Genomic DNA, 22,094 nt, shown 5'->3' on the forward strand with positions numbered 1-22,094 from the left:
CTAAGAAGCAAACTTGTTAGTTTGATTCTTCATCTATCTTGTTCTAACAAGAACATACAAGACATAAACTTTCTAGTTTATGATCTCCACTTAATACTTGTTTAAAGAAAGAAAGTTCATGTGTTGTAACTCATACTTGAAGTTCATGAAGTAAACTTAAAGTTTACTTTCTAAAGATCAAGACTTAGGCTTGAATCTTTAAAGTATGAACAACCATGACTTATTAACTTGTTTATTTAGTTTGTTACTTCATATTATGCACTTTAATTTCATGTTTGTTGGTTAAATGGTCAAGTACTACAAGTTAGTCTTGATCTCATACTTTCTTGAACTAGAGTTAACTTTAAAAGTTCAAGAACATGTTAGTAAGCTTTCTTTAATTATAACTTTGTACACTTATGTTAGATCTAGACTTTTGAGTCTTGGATCTTCAAGATCTAACTAAGAACTATGTTCTACATCTTAAGATCTTGATTAGTTAGTTTACTTTCAAGTTTGTAGTTCAATATTACTTTTACATTTCTTGTATGTGTTAAATCTAAGACTTTTGATGTAACTTTGGTTCATCAAAACACTTGCAACACTTAAGTGAGTTGTGCTTCATGTTTTAGACTTACACTTGGGTTATGATGGTTAAACCTTGGTGAAAATGATGCAAACACATCAACGAGTTATACACTTGAAGCTATACGCATCAAGGATGAGAACCATGATAAGCATCGAGCACCAAGAACCACCGGAACCTACTAACCCTACTGTTTTACTGTTCTGTGTCTGACCCGTATGACCTGGGCTACTGTAATTATGATTTTTAGATAGCTCTGTTCGAGTAGATAACTTTTCATATAGGACTTGTCTTAATCTGAGTTACGGTTTAGGATTTATGGCCCTCCGATCGTCACTATGTCCATTTAACATTATGCTGAAAATTCAGACCTACTCGCACTTAGACCGTCGCCACGGTCAAACGAAGATGAGTTTACTTCTGTAAGTTTTACCACACTTAAAGGACTCATAGACGGAGCCATAGACACTGGTTTCACCTTATTTCAGTAGGTATAGAGGCCATGGTGACTGACCGAACTCAGCCTTTGTTTTAAACTACTTTCATGAACGAAACTTACTTTACAACTTTTGTTTGATGATGAATGATGATGACCCTACCTTATTTACATACTTTTAAACCTATTCGGACGATTTACTGACTTAGTACTATTTTACTTAGGTTGAGGACCCGTTTGGACAACCTTCATTACTTGCTTACTTTTCGAGTCATACTTTACCGCTACTTTATCATTGTGAGTTATAGAATTCCCTTTTTACTTTAACTTATTTTAGGAACTGAGAATACATGCGGATTTTATGTTTTACATACTAGGCACGAGTACTTAAACTTATATATGTGTGGGTTATACAACGGCATAAACATTCCCTTTAGCTCGGTAACGTTTAATCATTGGTTTTTGAACCGTGAACGCGAATCTTAGATATGGATCCATAGGGTTTGACATCCCCACTCGGGCTAGTCGCGCTAGCATTTAACGAGTGTTTAATACTTCGTAAACATACGCACTTGCCAAGTGTACATTCAGGGGGTATAAACGTTAAGTTAGTTACCAAGTGCCCACGGTTAACATATACTTTATCATACTGTTTTGAAACGCTCTTTGTAGCACTGAAATCTTGTGGCCTACCTTACATTACTGTTATACTTAAACTATAGCTCACCAACCTTTGTGTTGATATTTTTAAGCATGTTTTTCTCAGGTGCTTAAGGTTATTTGCTTCCGCTGTCGTGCTAGTCTTGCCGTAGACACCCGTTGCTCTAGTGTTATCACCGCATGAACTGTTTATCTTGCATTCAAACTTTATTACATTTGAAACTATGTTTTGTAGCGACCTAAGGGTCACATACAGTTATTCATGCTTGCTATTCGTAGAAGCATTATGAGAACACGTCCTTATCCCCCTGGACAAATTCATCAACATCTGGTCCCATTGCGATGATAGACTCCAAGTAATGTCCTTAAAATGAGCAAATGCACAGCGGAAGACTTAATTCGTACCTGAGAATAAACATGCTTTAAAGTGTCAACCAAAAGGTTGGTGAGTTCATAGGTTTATCGTAATAATCATTTCAATATGTTAATAGACCACAAGATTTCATAATCATAAACATAATACACTCGCAAGTGTATGTAAAGCATTCTAAGTGGTTGATCACTTGGTAACCATACTTAACTATTAATCAACGTCGCATATTCCCTTTATTATGAAATCTCACTACACCGTACCAAGTGTAGCCTAAAAAATGAAGTACTGTGCAACCGTTGAATACTGGTCGTCCAGTTCGGTTGGGGTTGTCAGGCCCGATAGATCTATCAACAGGATTCGCGTTTACAATACCCATGTAAATAGTAGTTACCAAGCTACAGGGAAATATGCCAGTGGTACAACTCATCGTAGAATATATTTTTAAGTACTTGTGTCTATTTCGTAAATATTTATAAAAACATCGCATGTATTCTCAGCCCAAAAATATATATTGCAAAAGCAATTAAAAAGGGAGCAAATGAAACTCACTATATTGTATTTTGTAGTAAAAATACATATAACGGCATTGAACAAGTGTAGGGTTGGCTTCGGATTCACGTACCTATATCATTTATATATATTAACACATATAATGAATTTCAAATAATTCCATCTATTAATTATATAGTATTTATATATATTTAGTGTTGTAGTTTATATATAATTTGTACTAAATTCTAATATATATTTTATTTATATTTTATATCTTATGTTATATATGTATCTATTTTGTATATATATAATAAAAATGTTAATATACAATTATATGTAATATTAATATAATTATAGTATAAGTATATTTTTATATACTAAATATTTATTTGTTATAATAATATAATAATAACAATGATAATGAAGAAAAAAAAACTGTTTTAACTAATGAAAATTTTAATAATAATGATACTTTTGATAATACTAATAATTTTAATGAAAATAAAAATGTAAATTTTAGTAAAATGATAATTTTAAAAATAATGGTTCTTTTAATAATAGTAATAATAATAATAATAATAATAATAATAATAATAATAATAATAATAATAATAATAATAATAATAATAATAATAATAATAATAATAATAATAATAATAATAATAATAATAATAAAACTACCTTTAAATGTGTTTCCAAAATGAATGCCCCGGACCGGGCTCGAACCCATGACCTCTCACTTAACGAATACACACCCAACCATCAATCTATCTATTATTTCTTGATTTAATTAGGATTTTACATATACTAAAGTCAATTTCTGTTTGATTTTCCTAAAAACCCAATTTACTATCATCATCGTAGCTATTGTTGTAAGATCATTATGATTATCATCATGATCATCATACCATCATTCTTAACTTATCATGCGTGTCATTATCATAACATTATCAAAGCATTCATATTTTAATTTGATCCAGAAACGTATTTAAATTCAACACCAACGACCCCACCGAAACCTCCTCTACTCAATATAGCGGATCTCTTTATAAAATGATACTTCCTTTTTAACATGCAAGACAATTGTGTGGGGTTATGCTTTTATCAACTGTCGGCCACAAAAATGTAATAGCACTTAAAAGTGAATGCCTCAATTGCAAGTTTCTTTTATTCAACGTTTATCATCCCATTAATCACGTTCATAATCATCTTCGTTTAACTGTAACAGAAAATAGCAGCGAGTAGCACTTCGTCGACTGAAAATAGAAACACGGAACCTACATCAATAACAGAAAGTATCGATCATCAATAGTGAAAAAATGGTAGTGATAGTTTACGGTTTTTGCAGTATAATAGGACCAAACAGAAACTGCAGTAGCAGCGTAGTAGTTGTAGCAGTTTGATAAGGTGGTTGATGGGGTTTAAATGAGTAGTGGTTGTTCGTGGTTTCAACATAAATAGAGACACTGACGAGTTGATGGTGGTTATAGGGTCTTAGGCCAGAAAACATAAGGGACTAATTGCAGTCCGTAAGCATAGCAGCAGATAAGGAAACTAGTGGCATGTGGTGTTGAGGTGTTTGAATAAGAAGAAAGTGGTGTAGGGTGGTGATGAAAGTCGAGATTAGGAGAGAGAGAGAGAGGGAGAGAAAGAGAGAGAGAGAAAGGTGGTTTTCAAGTGGATTTGTGATGGTGGATCATGGATGATGGTCTTTGGTGTTGGTAACTAACACATGGAACAGAAACATTCGTATAGTATTAGTGGTTTAATGGGTGTGGGGGTTCTTAGGTTCGATTGTAACCGCAATAGAAAGAGGGAGTGGAATGGTTGTAGCCGTAAAGGAATAAAATAAGAAACAAGGGAAGGTGGTGATCGAAGGTTGTCAAGGGTGGCGGTTGGTTGTACATGGAGATGATGAAGTGGGTCTTTAAACAAGAAGTTAATGGTGGAGTTTTTCGTTAGTAGTACTAGCAAAATATTGAGTGAGATGATGATCATTGAAATCAATTGTTATCATATATATAGATATGATGTATCATATAATAATGAAATACTAATATAATATATTACCAATCAATAACAGGAAGAAACACGTGAAAGGTGAATGAAATCAAAATCAGTAATAGAATATAGTACAAATCAAGCACAATATCATTAGTGAAAATATCTAGATTTTTAGAGCATGTGAGAAATGCGGTAGACACCTATTTGGCTTACTCTATTGACATAATTTCATGAAGTGTATAACATGCTCCGAGGTTAATCAGTAGCGGATAAAAATGCACAGAAAAAAATCCCAAATTTTTAGATTAAATATATTTAATTATTTCACTCATTAACTGTTTGAAACCTAATCAAAAAGGTTTGGTAAATATTTATTTTATGTACCAATTAATATGTACGGAGTACTAAATTTAAACTCAAAGGATAAAAATATTTTTAACAAATCTAGAATCTTCGTAATCAATTTACACTCCAATTTTTATTTTAATCTTTCATAAACATGTATCATATTTATATTAAAACTAACGAAACGTCAACCGAGTGTCGCTGACGATTACTAATTAGGCTCGAGATCAATTACTTTTAATATATTCTTTTTCTATATGCAAACAGTTTTATCTAGCAAGTTTTAACTACTAAAATAAATATATTATATATATTTTTTAAACAATTAGATTTAATATAATTTGATATATTTACAATAAACATTTAGATATACATATATATACATATCTATATATTTATAATATTAGTTTTCATTACATCGCATATTATTTTACATATTTATTTCCTAAAATTAAATCATATATTATATCAAATAATATTTCAAATTATTATTATACATATATATATATTTAAATATATATGTATCTATTTACAAATAGTTGTTCGTGAATCGTCGAGAACAGTCAAAGTCAAATGAATTTATGAAACAATTCAAAATTTTTGAGACTCAACCTAACGGACTTTTCTTATCGTATCAAAAATATTAAATCGTATTGAGAGTTTGATTAAAAATTAGACGAAATTTTTCGGGTCTTGACAGTACCTACCCGTTAAAGAAATTTCGTCCCGAAATTTGATCGAAGTCGTCTTGGCTGACAATAAGAATGTTTTCATGACGATTAGGAGTTGGCAAAATAGGGTTTTATCATTATTGGGTAATATGGATAAAATAATTCGAGTACTCGAAGAGTATGAGTGAAGATATCACAAAAGATTGAGATAGAGATTTAACTTTTGACGTAGTCACTGTTGAATTCCGGAATTCAAGGGATTTAAAGAAAATGTTCTAAGCAGAAATGAAATCTAATAGCACAATTGATTAGTAAACTGTTGGAATTATGGAGAGAACAGAAATATCAAGGAAATATTTCCGTGATATGCTTAGAGATTAAGTAGAATGAAAGAGTTATGTAACATGGAACATGATGAGGGTATGATCTGTGAACCATCATCACGTTTCATTAGAAATTCAGCATGACTTACTGTACTATAATCACATTGGCCAAGTGTCATTATATTATACTAACTCATGTTCAAATTCTTAACACTTCTCCAGAAACATTCATAATTTAAACTCACATTTTATAGAAGGATAGAAACTAAAACAGTTTCTTTTATGAGGTAACATAGATAGCACGAGAAGATAGATAATTTCATACGAAGATATTTATGAAGATATCTTCAGAAATATTGAAGATATTTATGACGATATTCTGAAATTTCTAGATCGAAGGATGATGAAGAAAATGTTTCCGCAAGGATTTAGAATAAGTAAGGAACAAGATATTCGTTTAAAGGTTTCAGCAGATACTGAATCATCTGGATTCGTTAAGTACAGGTTTAGTGTTTGTGATTTGTCTACAGTCTTCTTCATGGTTTGCTCAATTCATTTTTCAGTACCAAATTTTCTATCGAGCGTTCCTAATACTTCCTTCTTTATCATCAACTTTTGGCCATTAAGACCATCTACAACATGCTGCTTTGTCAGCATTTTCAAAGTTAACGGATCTGGGTCATCGGTTATCAAACCGAGTTGGTTTCAGGAGAATTGTGTTTTTAGATGATTAAAAGCTGATGGTAATATGGTGGAATATAAAAGGTTCTCTGGTAACAATAAATAAGCACGTATATATGCCGAGGTTATATTAAGGTTGTTTTGAACGAAAAGTCGAATCAACTTGCTGGAGCTGTGAAAAAATTGGATATTTTGAAAGGAATTATCAAGTTATTTTGGGTAATAATAACACTAAAGAAATTAGCACAGCTATGTGTTAACGTTTACTCAGTTTCCGAGAGTTTTTCAGGTGCATAACTATATGCATCAATCTCTTCTTCCGTAGATGAAGTGTGGCTGGTTCATCCTCTCAATTGTGGTGTTTTCAAGAATCATGAAAGGTTTGAACATGGATTGGAATCGTCAAGATTCAGATGAGGTTTAAGATGAAATCAAGTGGCAACTTGAAGAAATGTTTAGTTTCATATGTTATAATCAATATTTTAATTCATTTTAATTGTCCATTGTTATTAGTCCAGAGTCAATAGTCCACAGTTGATAGTCCAATAATTCATATATGATTTAATATATAATATTCAAATTAATTAATACGTATCGTGACCCGTGTACATGTCTCAGACTCGATCACAACTCAAACTATATATATTATTGTAGAATTAACCTCAATCCTGTATAGAGAACTCGATCATTACTGCATATAGAGTGTCTATGGTGATTCCAAATAATATATATAGATGTGTCGATATGATATGTCAAAACCTTGTATACGTGTCCCGATATTTAAAGTGGGTAAAATAAATAACATAAATTAAATGACGATAAATAAAATTGCGATAATTAAATTGCGATAATTAAATTGCGATAAATAAACTGCGATAAAATAAAATGTAATCAGTTAGCTAGGAACAGTTAGCTGGAAACAGTTAGCGTGGATTCTTAACAAAATTTTTCATAGTTAATTTGTTTGTTTCTATCAAATTTTTATTTCGTCAAATGTGTCCTTCATTATGCCACTTGTTGGATTCTGATAGATTAAAATCCAAATCTGAAATTGAATAAAAATGGTTATTCTGTGGTGAATTAGATTCGTATATCTGTGGATGTAAGTAGGATGGTAATTGACCGTTGAATCAGATTTGAAGAATGTACAGTGTAACTTATTAATGTGAAATCTAAATATTTCTCGGGTATTACCTACCCGTTAAAATATTTTCACCATTAATCGTTTGTACAAAAGAAATTTTTTTTATTACAATCTTTATGAAAATATACTTACATATATATTCTCTTCAGATGTAATCATGGATTTAATGAGTCAATATGATATTAAACTCATTTGAGTTACCGTTAGAACGAGAATATATAATCTCTAGAACGTTAGAGATTACATAATCGTCATGTCGTACAAAGATAAATGATGTAGAACGTAATGTAGAACGATGATTATGCTCGAGGTACAGATTGTAATGTTGAGACACGTGATGTTGAAGCTTGGGTTGTTGGTGGTACTGATGTTGATGTTGGTGGTACAGTTGGTGTCGGTGATGTTGCTGAAGCTGGTAAGTTTTGCACGATATTCTCCAAATTGATTACTCGAGCGCGGAGTTCGTTGACTTCTTCCATTATTCTGGGCTGATCGCCGGTCAAAACGAGCAGATGAATAAGGTTTAGAATTGCGGATAGAATATAATCTTGACGAGATATTTTGGAAATGAGGCTGAAAATGGTGTTTCGGATAGGTTCGCCGGTAAGTGCTTCAGGTTCTTCACCAAGAGGCGAATTCGGTTGGTGGAAGGGATCGCCTTCTTTGCGTCTCCATTGATTAAGTCGACTACGAATCCATCAGATAAATTGGGGATGGCTGATTGGTTGATCCATTCCGGTCGCACTGCTTTCGGAGCTCGAGTGGAAATCCATATCAGAATCCGAGGGACTTGAACTAGTGATGAGTTCCATTTCGTACGATTAAATAAAGGATTTTTCGATATGAAATGATTTCCGGCTATCGAATGGTATTCTAATTACATAGAATATCTATATATATAGAACAAAAGATTTCATAGATTATGAAGGAATTTAAGGAAACGTGCCAGATAAAGTCTACAGTAACTGATACGCTAGGATATGAATTTATCTGTATACTATCTATCAAATAAGTGCAGGAAGTCATGTCTAGACTTAGGAATGATAAGCAGGTAATTTTCCACTAGGAATGATAAACAATACTTATAATATGCAGCTAAGGTCGAAGTCCAGACTCGCTAATGCATCCTATCAACTATCAGTTAGACACACTAATGCAAGACCTGATTTGCTAGGACCAACGCTCTGATACCACCTGTGAGAACCCGTCCTTATCCCCCTGGACAAAGTCATCAACATCTGGTCCCATTGCGATAATAGACTCCAAGTAATGTCCTTAAAATGAGCAAATGCACAGCGAAAGACTTAATTCGTACCTGAGAATAAACATGCTTTAAAGTGTCAACTAAAAGGTTGGTGAGTTCATAGGTTTATCGTAATAATCATTTCAATATGTTAATAGACCATAAGATTTCATAATCATAAACATAATACACTCGCAAGTGTATGTAAAGCATTCTAAGTGGTTGAGCACTTGGTAACCATACTTAACTATTAATCAACGTCGCATATTCCCTTTATTATGAAATCTCACTACACCGTACCAAGTGTAGCCTACAAAATGAAGTACTGTGCAACCGTTGAATACTGGTCGTCCAGTCCGGTTGGGGTTGTCAGGCCTGATAGATCTATCAACAGGATTCGCGTTTACAATACCCATGTAAATAGTAGTTACCAAGCTACAGGGAAATATGCCAGTGGTACAACTCAACGTAGAATATATTTTTAAGTACTTGTGTCTATTTCGTAAATATTTATAAAAACATCGCATGTATTCTCAGCCCAAAAATATATATTGCAAAAGCAATTAAAAAGGGAGCAAATGAAACTCACTATATTGTATTTTGTATTAAAAATACATATAACGGCATTGAACAAGTGTAGGTGAAAGGACCCGTTCATATACATTATAAACGATTCACAATAGTTGATTACATCGCGAGGTATTTGACCTCTATATGATACATTTTACAAACATTGCATTCGTTTTTAAAAGACAAACTTTCTTTACAACGAAAGTTGACGGCATGCACACCATTTGATAATACATCCAACTATAATTGACATAATAATAATCTTGATGAACTCAATGACTCGAATGCAACGTCTTTCAAAATATGCCATGAATGACTCCAAGTAATATCCTTAAAATGAGCTAATGCACAGCGGAAGATTTCTTTAATACCTGAGAATAAACATGCTTTAAAGTATCAACCAAAAGGTTGGTGAGTTCATAGGTTTATCATAACAATCATTTCAATATATTAATAGACCACAAGATTTCTGTTTATAAATATATGTACACTCGCAAGTGTATAAAAGTATTCTATAAGTTGTAGGCACCCGGTAACAAGCCTTAACGTTCATGTTTTACCCTCTAAAGTACACCAGATCAGGTGTGTTTAAAATAACCTCGAAGTACTAAAGCATCCCATAGTCAGGATGGGGTTTGTCAGGCCCAATAGATCTATCTTTAAAATTCGCGCCTACCGTACATACACAAGTAGTTTAATGTTACCAAGCTAAGGGTATATTTCTGGTTTAAACCCACGTAGAATTAGTTTTAGTACTTGTGCCTATTTCGTAAAACATTTATAAAATAGCGCATGTATTCTCAGCCCAAAAATATATTGCAAAAGCAAATAAAAAGGGAGCAAATGAAACTCACCATACTGTATTTCGTAGTAAAAATACATATAACGTCATTTAACAAGTGCAAGGTTGGCCTCAGATTCACGAACCTATATTAATTATATATATTTATATGTTGGTCAATATTTGTCTAACAATTTTTGGTCAAGTCATAGTGTACCACAATCCTAATGCTCGAGACTAATATGCAAAAGTCAACAAAAGTCAACTTGACCCAAAATGACTTCTAAAATTTATACGTGTTTATTATATAACTTAACTATAGTCGTTTTATATATTTAAATATATTTATTAGATTTTATAATAATAAAAGTTATTTATTAATAAAAATTTATATTAACGTTTATATATGATAAAATATACTTTTATATATCTTAAGTAGTAAAATTTATAAAATTCACTTAATATCGTAAAACTATAGTGGTAAGTATTATTAATGTAATTATATTACGCGTGGTGAAAAATATCTTTGTATCCCCTATTTATTTGATAAAATAATATTGATCATAATAATAATAAGTAAAAGTTGTATTATTTTGTAATAATAATTATTATTATTCTATAAAAAAATAAGAATATTTATATTTACTAAAAATGGTATTATGATAAAATGATAATACTAACATAATAGTAATAATGATATTTTATAATAACAATGATATTTCTATTAAAATAATAACGACGATAGTAATAATAATCATTTTAACAATAATACTAAAATTCAGTTGACTATAACTTCTAATCCGTTCGTCGAAACCATTCGATATCTAAATGAAAAGTCCTTAATTTTTCGCTAGCTTTCCAATGACATGCATATCATATACCCTATCTCAGTAGCATATGTATCTAATTCAGGATTCAACAAACCTATCTAAGGACAATATCGAATGTACAAGCATGCATAATCCTATATACTCGAGCACTAGTCAGGGATACACTATTGATATATAAAACTTAAGTTATGAGTGCTCACGTATCAATATTGAGATTCAATATTTCAAGAAAGTACGTAGACGCAACAGAGATGATAAACACTAGATTGACCTCATGAGCATACCCATAAACCATACCCATCACCTCCATAGCTATAACCCATAATTTCCTTAGCTTCGACTCATTTAAAAAAAACTATTTTGAAATCACTCGGACATCACTTCGTCGTAATATTTTATGTATACTAATAATATCTTGAAATAATACAGAGCATATATATATATATATATATATATATATATATATATATATATATATATATATATAAATCGATTGAGAGAGTTTTAGAGAAATATATTTTCAAGTTTCTATGAAATAATGAAACCTATTGAATTCTATTTATAATAGATTTTTGAATTATTAAAGTGAATTATTAAAGTATGAATTATTAAAGTGAATTATTAAAGTATGAATTATTAAAGTGAATTATTAAAGTATGAATTATTAAAGTGAATTATTAAAGTATGAATTATTAAAGTGAATTATTAAAGTTAAAGTAAAGTAAAAGTAAAGTAAAGGTAAAGTTAAAGTATAGTAAAAGTATAAAAACTATGTATGTATAATACGCATATAAATATATATAATATTAATTTAAATCGTTATATATATTTAATGAAATAAAATATAAATATCGTTATATTTATTATACTGGTTAAGTAATGAGTTGTCAAAAGTGATTCTAGATATTTATAAAAGTTATATACATTTTAATAATAAAGTTCTTTTTAAACTGAAAACTTTTTTGTACGTTTGAAAATAGATTAATAGAATATTATGGAAACCAATTCTCCACTAGCTTTTGTCTAACTTTCGTAAATGACACTTTTTATTTTTATTTATAAATAGCTTTACAAATTATTCCGAATATCGTTAAGAGGAATAGATTTTCTCAAATCATAGTGGACCTCTCAACAGAGACTTGTAATCATAATTCAATGTTTCTGATAATTCAATCATTTAATATATTTTATTTAATTTCATCGATAATCATATTGAAATAAATACGTTCATATAAAGCATTATATGTTTAAATACTTTGTTGACATTTTCAATTTATAACATATATACATATACATACATATTCATATATGTTCATTTAATGGTTCGTGAATCATTGGAATTTGGTCAAGGTTTAAATGAATGTATAAACATAGTTTAAAATCCTTGAGATTTAACTTAACAAACATTGCTTATCGTGTCAGAATAATATAAAGATAAAGTTTAAATTTAGTCAAAAATTTCCGGGTCGTCACAGTACCTACCCGTTAAAGAAATTTCGTCCCCGAAATTTGATAGAGGTGGTTATGGCTAACAATGAGAATGTTATTATAACGTAACGATTATGAAGTTTTATCATGTCTAAGAAGTATGGATAAAATAATTCGATTACTATAAGCGTATGAGGGAAGTTATCGTAAATGAAGGAAATAAGATTATAGTGATTCGTCATATCTTTTGACATCATCACAATTGATCTCCGAATTTAAAGAAAATCTTTGTAATCTATGTTGGATTTGATGCTTTGGTGATTAAGGAGATTATGATTCTCTTCGAATTAATACGATATTCCATCTTGGTTTCTCTGTCGGGTATTTCACTATAAATCCACCTCCTTCGTTTCCTTTCAACTCACACCTTCTATTCTTTCTCCCTCAACTCATATTTTAAAGTATTTGTCAATATGCTTCATCCAATACTGATTCTCGATATACTCCTCACTTTCATATCTGTCGTTCTTCTTTTTCATCTGCCTCTGGAATAATCTATTTACTTCTACTATACTCTCGGTTTTATAGTGTTTTTAGTTCTTCCGTGTCTTTATATTGCTATATGCATCGATATATACGGTTTATAATTTTTGGGTGGTTGTTGGGTTTTATATCTTCCCTTATATTTCAAAGCCCCTGCTTTTGTCTTCTATAATCATTGACATCCACAGTTAATGCTCCCTTCTATTTGCTGCGATTTATACTCCAATTTCTATTTTGGAGTTTTGTCTTTTCATTTCTTCTTCTTGCGATTAAGCAACGTTTGTAATGGTCCAGTATTCGAAGATATGAATTTCAGAATGAACATAGTTAATGTTCTAAGAAGGAAATGGTAATGGCACGATCTTGATTTGTTAATTTACCAGAATTCCCTGAAAAGACCGAATCATCAAGAAAATATATTCTTGATATTTTTAGAGATTAAATAGAATACAAGAGTCGTGTAACATGGAACATGATGACGGCATGGTCTGTGAATCGTCATGTCCCATTAGAAACTCAGCATGACTTACTGTAATATAATCACGTTGATCAAGTGTCATTATATTATACTAACTCATGCTTCAGTTCCCAACACTACTTCAAAACATTCATAATTTAAACTCGAAAGTTTATAGAATATAGAAACTAATAGTTTCTTATATGATGTAACACTGATAGCGCAAAGAGATAAATGACTTCAAATAAGATTAGTTGTGAAAATATCTTCAGAAATATCGCGGATATTTATAATGAAAGATATGATAATATCTTAGAATTTTTAATATTGATGGATGATGATGAAGATTTTTCTGTAAAGGTTTAGAATAAAGAGTAAGGTATTCGTTAATGACTTTAGCAGGCACTGAATCATTTGGATTCTTTGAAGGCAGATTTAGTCTTTGTGATTTGTCCACAGCCTCCTTCATAGTCTGTTCAATCCGTTTTCCAGTTTCAAACCTTCTCTTTTCTCAGCTTTACCACCTTACTATTCTTTGTCATCAAACTTTTTAGTGTAAAGATCGTTTACAGTTTTTGATGCTTCGTCAGCATTTCAAGAACTAGTTTGCAGTTCAAAATATTTTTCAGAACTTCACATTCAAAGTATGTAAGTCCAGGAGATAGACGTTTTACGTACACATATAACTGTTGGCGTAGACATGCTGCGAGATTTCAAAATAATGGTTACTGTTTTCCGATGATTCGTATGACAATTCTCATTACAAGATGCGACTGAGTAAATGATGTGATTTCAATAAATATAATGATTTTTCAAAAAGTCAAAGATAATTGAAGTTGTTGGTAAGTTTATTGCTAAGGTGGCGAAATATGAAAGGTCCCCAGTAACGATGACGAAAGGGCAACGTATCTATCGAGGTTATAATAAGACTAGTCTGACTGAAAAGTCAAAGTTGACTTGCTGGAGCTGTGACAAAACTGTCTACTTTGAAAAGGAATTGAAAAGTCATTTTAGCTAATAAATGCCAAAGGGTCTGACACGGATACGCGTCGAAATATGACTTTGGCTTCGAGAGCTTTTTAGGTACATAAATGTGAGTAATATGTGGTTGGATCATCATCTCGATTGTTCATTGTTTGAAGTGTCTTCGAAAACTTCGGAGAGTTTAAACACAGTTTGTAATTGTTAATATACATATGATGTTACACAGTTTTGAAGTCAAAGTATAGCTTTGAAAGATGTAGGAATCTAAGAGTGACGTCTTCTGTTAAATCATGACTTGGATTTTGATTTGTCAAAATCAGAATGCGTAATCAAATTTGGGTGAGAATGGTTGTTTTGATTACTATACAAGAATGTATATTGTTGTGAGATTTTGGGAGTATAGTTGATGATTTGCTTAATCAGATTCGAAAAATGTAACATATTAATTGTGAATTTATATATCTCTCGGGTATTACCTACCCGTTAAAAAAAATTTTACAATTAATATTTTGTACAACAGAATTTTATTACAGTCTTTATGAAAATATATATGTGCATATTTTCTTCAGATGTAACAGAGATTTAATGAGTTAATATTAAATTAAACTCATTTGATTTACGGTTGAAACTAGAACTGAATAATCCCTAAAGACTTTAGAAATTACATAACTTTTACGGAGTATTTATTAAATAAAATTGAAATTATGAATTAATACTTCGTTATTTATTGGTGTTTGTAACCCTTGCACCATATTCTCTAAAGCCACTACTCGAACACGAAGCGCATTGACTTCTTCTATTACACCGGGGTGATTGTCGGTTCGAACGAGCGGATAAATAAAATCTAGAATTTGATGTAGTATATAATCGTGACGAGATACTCTGGAAATGAGAGAGAAAATGGTGTTTCGGACCGATTCGCTGGTAAGTGCTTCAGGTTCATCGCCAAGAGGGCAATGTGGTGGATGGAAGGGATCACCTTCTTCTTGTCTCCAATTATTGAAGAGGCTACGAACCTATCCCCAATTAATCCAGAATAGATGATGGCTAATTGGTTGATCCATTCCGGTCACACTGCTTTCGGAGGTTGAGTGGGATTCCATATCGGAATTCGAGAGACTTGAACTAATGACGAATTCCATTTCGTTCGAGTGAATAAAGGATTTTTCGATATGAAATGATTTTTCGGCTATCGGGTGGTATTCTAATTACATAGAATATCTATATATATAGCGCAAAAGATTTCATAGATTACGGAGGAATTTACGGGATATGTCGGGCAAAGTTTACAGTAACAGATACGCTAAGATATGAATTAGCAGATACGCTAAGATATGAATTTTGTCTATACACTATTCATGAAATCAATGCAGTAAGATGTGTCTAGACTAAGAATGATAAGTAGGCAATTTTTGACAAAAATTATAAGCAAAACTTTTGACATGCAGACATGGTCGAAGTCCAGGCTCACTAATGCATCCTACCAACTATCAGTTAGACACACTAATGCAGACCTGGTTCGCTAAGACCACCGCTCTGATACCAACTGAAAGGACCCATTCATATACATTATAAACGATTCACAATAGTTGATTACATCGCGAGGTATTTGACCTCTATATGATACATTTTACAAACATTGCATTCGTTTTTAAAAGACAAACTTTCTTTACAACGAAAGTTGACTGCATGCACACCATTTGATAATACATCCAACTATAATTGACATAATAATAATAATCTTGATGAACTCAATGACTCGAATGCAACGTCTTTCAAAATATGCCATGAATGACTCCAAGTAATATCCTTAAAATGAGCTAATGCACAGCGGAAGATTTCTTTAATACCTGAGAATAAACATGCTTTAAAGTATCAACCAAAAGGTTGGTGAGTTCATAGGTTTAACATAACAATCATTTCAATATATTAATAGACCACAAGATTTCCGTTTATAAATATATGTACACTCGCAAGTGTATAAAAGTATTCTATAAGTTGTAGGCACCCGGTAACAAGCCTTAACGTTCATGTTTTACCCTCTTAAGTACACCAGATCAGGTGTGTTTAAAATAACCTCGAAGTACTAAAGCATCCCATAGTCAGGATGGGGTTTGTCAGGCCCAATAGATCTATCTTTAGGATTCGCGCCTACCGTACATAGACAAGTAGTTTAATGTTACCAAGCTAAGGGTATATTTCTGGTTTAAACCCACGTAGAATTAGTTTTAGTACTTGTGCCTATTTCGTAAAACATTTATAAAACAGCGCATGTATTCTCAGCCCAAAAATATATTGCAAAAGCAAATAAAAAGGGAGCAAATGAAACTCACCATACTGTATTTCGTAGTAAAAATACATATAACGTCATTTAACAAGTGCAAGGTTGGCCTCGGATTCACGAACCTATATTAATTATATATATTTATATGTTGGTCAATATTTGTCTAACAATTTTTGGTCAAGTCATAGTGTACCACAATCCTAATGCTCGAGACTAATATGCAAAAGTCAACAAAAGTCAACTTGACCCAAAATGACTTCTAAAATTTATACGAATTTATTATATAACTTAACTATAGTCGTTTTATATATTTAAATATATATATTAGATTTTATAATAATAAAAGTCATTTATTAATAAAAATTTATATTAACGTTTATATATGATAAAATATACTTTTATATATCTTAAGTAGTAAAATTTATAAAGTTCACTTAATATCGTAAAACTATAGTGCTAAGTATTATTAATGTAATTATATTACGCGTGGTGAAAAATATCTTTGTATCCCCTATTTATTTGATAAAATAATATTGATCATAATAATAATAAGAAAAAGTTGTATTATTTTGTAATAATAATAATTATTATTCTATAAAAAAATAACAATATTTATATTTACTAAAAATGGTATTATGATAAAATGATAATACTAACATAATAGTAATAATGATATTTTATAATAACAATGATATTTCTATTAAAATAATAACGACGATAGTAATAATAATCATTTTAACAATAATACTAAAATTCAGTTGACTATAACTTCTAATCCGTTCGTCGAAACCATTCGATATCTAAATGAAAAGTTCTTAATTTTTCGCTAGCTTTCCAATGACATGCATATCATATACCCTATCTCAGTAGCATATGTATCTAATTCAGGATTCAACAAACCTATCTAAGGACAATATCGAATGTACAAGCATGCATAATCCTATATACTCGAGCACTAGTCAGGGATACACTATTGATATATAAAATTTAAGTTATGAGTGCTCACGTATCAATATTGAGATTCAATATTTCAGGAAAGTACGTAGACGCAACGGAGATGATAAACACTAGATTGACCTCATGAGCATACCCATAAACCATACCCATCACCTCCATAGCTATAACCCATAATTTCCTTAGCTTCGACTCATTTAAAAAAATATATTTTGAAATCACTCGGACATCACTCCGTCGTAATATTTTATGTATACTAATAATATCTTGAAATAATACAGAGCATATATATATATATATATATATATATATATATATATATATATATATATATATATATATATATATATATATATATATATATATATATATATATATATATATATATATATATATAAATTGATTGAGAGAGTTTTAGAGAAATATATTTTCAAGTTTCTATGAAATAATGAAACCTATTGAATTCTATTTATAATAGATTTTTGAATTATTAAAGTGAATTATTAAAGTATGAATTATTAAAGTGAATTATTAAAGTATGAATTATTAAAGTATGAATTATTAAAGTGAATTATTAAAGTATGAATTATTAAAGTGAATTATTAAAGTTAAAGTAAAGTAAAAGTAAAGTAAAGGTAAAGTTAAAGTATAGTAAAAGTATAAAAACTATGTATGTATAATACGCATATAAATATATATAATATTAATTTAAATCGTTATATATATTTAATGAAATAAAATATAAATATCGTTATATTTATTATACTGGTTAAGTAATGAGTTGTCAAAAGTGATTCTAGATATTTATAAAAGTTATATACGTTTTAATAATAAAGTTCTTTTTAAACTGAAAACTTTTTTGTACGTTTGAAAATAGATTAATAGAATATTATGGAAACCAATTCTCCACTAGCTTTTGTCTAACTTTCGTAAATGACACTTTTTATTTTTATTTATAAATAGCTTTACAAATTATTCCGAATATCGTTAAGAGGAATAGATTTTCTCAAATCATAGTGGACCTCTCAACAGAGACTTGTAATCATAATTCAATATTTCTGATAATTCAATCATTTAATATATTTTATTTAATTTCATCGATAATCATATTGAAACAAATACGTTCATATAAAGCATTATATGTTTAAATACTTTGTTGACATTTTCAATTTATAACATATATACATATACATACATATTCATATATGTTCATTTAATGGTTCGTGCATTATTGGAATTTGGTCAAGGTTTAAATGAATGTATAAACATAGTTTAAAATCCTTGAGATTTAACTTAACAAACATTGCTTATCGTGTCAGAATAATATAAAGATAAAGTTTAAATTTAGTCAAAAATTTCCGGGTCGTCACAGTAGGGTTGGCTTCGGATTCACGAACCTATATCATTTATATATATTAACATATATAATGAATTTCAAATAATTCCATATATTAATTATATAGTATTTATATATATTTAGTGTTGTAGTTTATATATAATTTGTACTAAATTCTAATATATATTTTATTTATATTTTATATCTTATGTTATATATGTATCTATTTTGTATATATATAATAAAAATGTTAATATACAATTATATGTAATATTAATATAATTATAGTATAAGTTTATTTTTATATACTAAATATTTATTTGTTATAATAATATAATAATAACAATGATAATGAAGAAAAAAAAACAGTTTTAACTAATGAAAATTTTAATAATAATGATACTTTTGATAATACTAATAATTTTAATGAAAATAAAAATGTAAATTTTAGTAAAATGATAATTTTAAAAATAATGGTTCTTTTAATAATAGTAATAATAATAATAATAATAATAATAATAATAATAATAATAATAATAATAATAATAATAATAATAATAATAATAATAATAACAAAACTAATAAAACTACCTTTAAATGTGTTTCCAAAATGAATGCCCCGGACCGGGCTCGAACCCATTACCTCTCACTTAACGAATACACACCCAACCATCAATCTATCTATTATTTCTTAATTTAATTAGGATTTTACATATACTAAAGTCGATTTCTGTTTGATTTTCCTAAAAACCCAATTTACTATCATCATCGTAGCTATTGTTGTAACATCATTATGATTAGCATCATGATCATCATACCATCATTCTTAACTTATCATGCGTGTCATTATCATAACATTATCAAAGCATTCATATTTTAATTTGATCCAGAAACGTATTTAAATTCAACACCAACGACCCCATCCAAACCTCCTCTACTCAATATAGCGGATCTCTTTATAAAATGATACTTCCTTTTTAACATGCAAGACAATTGTGTGGGGTTATGCTTTTATCAACTGTCGGCCACAAAAATGTAATAGCACTTAAAAGTGAATGCCTCAATTGCAAGTTTCTTTTATTCAACGTTTATCATCCCATTAATCACGTTCATAATCATCTTCGTTTAACTGTAACAGAAAATAGCAGCGAGTAGCACTTCGTCGACTGAAAACAGAAACACGGAACCTACAGCAATAACAGAAAGTATCGAGCAGCAATAGTGAAAAAATGGTAGTGATGGTTTACGGTTTTTGCAGTAGAATAGGACCAAACAGAAACTGCAGTAGCAGCGTAGTAGTTGTAGCAATTTGATAAGGTGGTTGATGGGGTTTAAATGAGTAGTGGTTGTTCGTGGTTTCAACAAAAATAGAGACACTGACGAGTTGATGGTGGTTATAGGGTCTTCGGCCAGAAAACATAAGGGACTAATTGCAGTCCGTAAGCATAGCAGCAGATAAGGAAACTAGTGGCGTGTGGTGTTGAGGTGTTTGAATAAGAATGAAGTGGTGTAGGGTGGTGATGAAAGTCGAGATTAGGAGAGAGAGAGAGGGAGAGAAAGAGAGAGAGAGAGAAAGGTGGTTTTCAAGTGGGTTTGTGATGGTGGATCATGGATGATGGTCTTTGGTGTTGGTAACTAACACATGGAACAGAAACATTCGTATAGTATTAGTGGTTTAATGGGTGTGGGGGTTCTTAGGTTCGATTGTAACCGCAACAGAAAGAGGGAGTGGAATGGTTGTAGTCGTAAAGGAATAAAATAAGAAACAAGGGAAGGTGGTGATCGAAGGTTGTCAAGGGTGGCGGTTGGTTGTACATGGAGATGATGAAGTGGGTCTTTAAACAAGAAGTTAATGGTGGCATTTTTCGTTAGTAGTACTAGCAAAATATTGAGTGAGATGATGATCATTGAAATCAATTGTTATCATATATATAGATATGATGTATCATATAATAATAAAATACTAATATAATATATTACCAATCAATAACAGGAAGAAACACGTGAAAGGTGAATGAAATCAAAATCAGTAATAGAATATAGTACAAATCAAGCACAATATCATTAGTGAAAATATCTAGATTTTTAGAGCATGTGAGAAATTCGGTAGACACCTATTTGGCTTACTCTATCGACATAATTTCATGAAGTGTATAACATGCTCCGAGGTTAATCAGTAGCGGATAAAAATGCACAGAAAAAAATCCTAAATTTTTAGATTAAATATATTTAATTATTTCACTCATTAACTGTTTGAAACCTAATCAAAAAGGTTCGGTAAATATTTATTTTATATACCAATTAATATGTACGGAGTACTAAAATTTAAACTAAAAGGATAAAAATATTTTTAACAAATCTAGAATCTTCGTAATCAATTTACACTCCAATTTTTATTTTAATCTTTCATAAACATGTATCATATTTATATTAAAACTAACGAAACGTCAACCGAGTGTCGCTGACGATTACTAATTAGGCTCGAGATCAATTACTTTTAATATATTCTTTTTCTATATGCAAACAGTTTTATCTAGCAAGTTTTAACTACTAAAATAAATATATTATATATTTTTTTAAACAATTAGATTTAATATAATTTGATATATTTACAATAAACATTTAGATATACATATATATACATATCTATATATTTATAATAGTAGTTTTCATTACATCGCATATTATTTTACATATTTGTTTCCTAAAATTAAATCATATATTATATCAAATAATATTTCAAATTAGTATTATACATATATATATTTAAATATATATGTATCTATTTACAAATAGTTGTTCGTGAATCATCGAGAACAGTCAAAGTCAAATGAATTTATGAAACAATTCAAAATTTTTGAGACTCAACCTAACGGACTTTTCTTATCGTATCAAAAATATTAAATCGTATTGAGAGTTTGATTAAAAAATAGACGAAATTTTTCGGGTCGTGACAAGCATACTGTTGGTGTAAAACATTTGATGTCGAT

Source organism: Rutidosis leptorrhynchoides, chromosome 10, assembly GCF_046630445.1.
Source record: "Rutidosis leptorrhynchoides isolate AG116_Rl617_1_P2 chromosome 10, CSIRO_AGI_Rlap_v1, whole genome shotgun sequence".
Taxonomy (NCBI): domain Eukaryota; kingdom Viridiplantae; phylum Streptophyta; class Magnoliopsida; order Asterales; family Asteraceae; genus Rutidosis; species Rutidosis leptorrhynchoides.